The sequence below is a fragment of the Zea mays genome, chromosome 5 (assembly GCF_902167145.1).
Source record: "Zea mays cultivar B73 chromosome 5, Zm-B73-REFERENCE-NAM-5.0, whole genome shotgun sequence".
Classification (NCBI taxonomy): domain Eukaryota; kingdom Viridiplantae; phylum Streptophyta; class Magnoliopsida; order Poales; family Poaceae; genus Zea; species Zea mays.
The window spans coordinates 169066890-169070666 of record NC_050100.1 but is presented as its reverse complement, the minus strand read 5'-3'; positions in this window follow the sequence as shown (position 1 = coordinate 169070666).

The following is a 3777-nucleotide window of genomic DNA, read 5'->3' as shown; positions in this document are numbered from 1 at the left end:
ATTTGTACTAAGTTTTATGCCCGCTAGCAGGTGGCTATACTCCAGATCATGTCTAGTACATTTCTTCTTCTTCTTCGATGAAGGCAAGTGAATGTAGCGGTGGTTGCTTCCGTTCTGACCTGTTATTTCTATTGCCTACACTCTAATATTCAGAAGTATTGGATTCTTTCATAATTGGACTCTATGGTGATGCTTTACTTGCTTGCATTATACTGATGCTCAATCATATATTGATGATGATTATGATTCGAGTATGATTCATGAGATTAATTCACACTCCTGAAGGTAAATGAAGTATTATTTGAGGTTGGTATTGTATCTGAAGGTAAATGAAGTATTATTTGAGGTTGGTTTTGTATCTGAAGGTAAATAAAGTATTATTTGAGGTTTCTATTATATCTGAAGGAAGTGAAGGTTATTGATAAATGCAGCATGCCATATACATTGCATGACTCATTTGCATCTGAAGTTTTGTCGTGACCTATGGTCCGACCGTACCGGTACAATTTAGCATCGTACGTTGCCCGAGGAGGGGTACGATGCGGCTTCATACCCTTAGAGGTATGAAGGCAGAGGACATATGCATTGCATTCATATGCATTCATTGAAGTGATATTTGCAGATGATGTGGTTTTATACTCTCAGAGGTATGAAGATAGAGTACCTACACATTGCATTCCTATGCATACATTGAAGTGATATTTGCAGGTATTATTGACGCACGGAAGTGTTATAGAACCTATTGTGGTTGTTCGAGGAAATGAGATGGTATTGGTTATAGTGGGACTACTGAGTTCCATATCTACAAGTATTTCTGATTTTAATTGTGACTCTTTTAAAATGTTGATGAATTCAATTTGTGGTTTAAAGATCTCGTCAAAATTATTCGCTTGCTGAGATGTTTCATCTCACTCTTGCATTACTCAATGCAGGTGCTTGTTGCTCATCAAGGGAAGTGGGAAGTAGCAGCACATCCACCTTCACTCTTATAATAACACTGCTTAGGCGCAATCATGATTTAATTAGAAGCTTCTTGTCAAAGGACGTTTGTTTCTAACTAGTTGTACGCACTGGATAATTTAGAGCATGCCGTTATGGTTGTCTTCCCATTGCTAGCAGACTATTAATGTCTATTATGTTTTCTTATCATGATATCTATTTATACTTTGTTGCTTCCCCGTTTATGCCATTTTCAAAGGAGATGCTGTCGAAATTTTATATACGAATGTTAGATGTGTAGTTTAGTAGCATTCTGGGGTGTTTGTGGATCCCGGGGTGTTACAGTTGGTATCAAAGCTTAGGCTTTAGATTCTTGGCAATTTGAAGATAAATTTGACACACTTGCACATATAGGAAGGGTATGGGTTCAAGTATCTTTGATATATATTAGTGATTTTGAAGTGCAGATGACAATAATTTGACCCCTCTCGATTCCTTTACGGTGATGTGGTAAGTTGTTTATGGCTTAATGCTTGATATAATTTATTTCTGAAATTTTGATGTTGTTTTATTAATGCGGTAAATATCGCTGATCATTTGTGAGAATGAAGTTGTTATTATGCTAGTGATATACAAGTATGCCTATGATGTTTTCACTATGTTTTTCATGGTTGAGTTTTATTACAATAATATTGTTATATATGCTTGACTGAGGATGTTTCTAAGAGGAGTGTGAATTGCGTGTTTTGGGGTACAAGGTAATCATCAATTTGAATTTAAGTTGTTGAGCGGTTGGTGGATAGCTCCAACTATCTTTGCAAAGAATGATTGTTTATGTTGAGAAACCAGTTCTGAAAGAAATGAATATTGGTACTTGTATATGGATTTTGGGGGAAGTCTTTACATAGCCAGAATGGCTTACATGTCTCTCTTCTATCGTGTGTTTTAGTAGCCACAAAGCCTAGATGTGGTTTAAAGTGGTTGCATGTTAGTCATGATAATTGTAGAATAAATCTTTGATTTTTTCTTGATCCATTGATTATGTATGAATACGTTGAGGATTTGATGGTTCTCTTCCCGATGCATGTTTGTGGAGCCATTGTTGGACCACTTATCTATTGGTTTGAATGAAGTCATTGCCTAGCCTAGAGTTGGTTGTGTGTGGTTATTCACCTATTCCTAAATGATGTGGTTTTTACATCAGCTTGGGATGTTTGCCAAATGTGTGAAGGATTACAGGGTTAGTATTGGCCCTTTATGTCTGGTACTCTAAGTGCATCATATGATAGAATGAAATGTAAGTTTCTGAACTACAATAGATGAAGACTCATATTATGTGTAGGTTAACTTTAGTAGTTGGATATTTTTCTTAGTTGAGAAGCTGAATGAAGTATAGTGACATGGGTTAAGCAAGTATTGTGTTGTTGTTGGGCTGTCAGTGCTCTATGTAGAGTTTTTGACATTTCTTCGATGAACTGTGCCGCGCAAGATTTTATTGGCTTCTTGTCGGCTTTATTGCTCCATTAGTTCTATAGATTTTCTCCCTTTTGGTGGGGTGCAAAGTATGTTAGATTACATGATTATCTTTTCATTATGGCAAGAACAAGGTTTAGGAAGATTAGGAGTTTTGTTTCAACAGAACTACTTGTTTTGTCGTGCTGTGAGGTGAGGTGTTTGATCTTCTTATACATTCATCTGGTGTGGATGTTTCACCATTGAATTAAAATGAATTGTTGAAGTTGGTAAAGGTTGTGCTTAGTGCATATTACCCCTTCATAAAAGAGTGTCGTTTTAAGACATTGATGCTGATGTATGGCTGCATCCAAATTCGATGTTGTGAAATCGTAGTGTTGATTGCATCTATGACTTGGTTTGAGCTTCATTACATGTTGGTTCATGCTTGATGTCAGGTTGTGTAGTTTCCTTAGACAATTAGTCCAAGGTAGAAGTTTTTGTGTTAATTAAGACCAATAATGGACCCATGTTTCGAATGGTGGTGCTATATGGGGTACCTTGGGTGTTTTGCTTGGAGTGGTCGAATTCGAGGACGAATTCTTTTTAAGGGGGGTAGAGTGTAATATCCCAAAAAAAATGTTGCCAAAGGTTTATCTTTGGTGCGTGGATGTGGGGAAAGAGTTGTGGGCCGTTGGATGCAAAGTCAAGAGACATCTGAGGCGTCGTTTCTTTTTCCCACAAAACCTTAGTGGTCGCCGCCCTATTTTTCCCTTTTCTTGGCCGCCAACCCCCCCTTTTCCCCACCCTTGGCCGCCTCTCCCCCTTCCCCTTGCAGCCACCCTCCACTACTTCCTCCTCCCTCTAGATCTCCCCCCACGCAGCAAGGATCGAGAAGAGGAGGAGCAAGATGGATTGAAGAGGAAGAGAGGATCAAGGAGATGTTCTACCCCCATCTCTTGCAGATTTTCTTGGGGAAACCCTAGGTAAGGATAGGATCCTTGTTCCTCCCTATAATTATATGCTTTTGGAGGTTGTGGATCATGTGGATTGAAGGATTAGAGATTGGATTAGATGTGGGGTTAGGTTTTGATCTCGAATTTAATTTCTGCAGAATGGCAGATTCGACAGTTTCTGTTCATGTCAGTTTTCCGTGGTCTTAGTGGCCTCAAAAAAATAAAAAGTCTATATATGAGTCGTAGATAATTTGTAGATCTTTCCGTGGCCGCGAAGAACACCTCAATCGGACATCAGAACAGAAAGTTATGACAGTTTGATTATAGCATTTTTTCAGTCTCATAATTCTGTGCAGAATCTGTTCTCTTAAGAGTTAGGCAATTTTATCAACAGAATTAAACTGTGGGTTGGTAAAAGAAGTTGTAGATA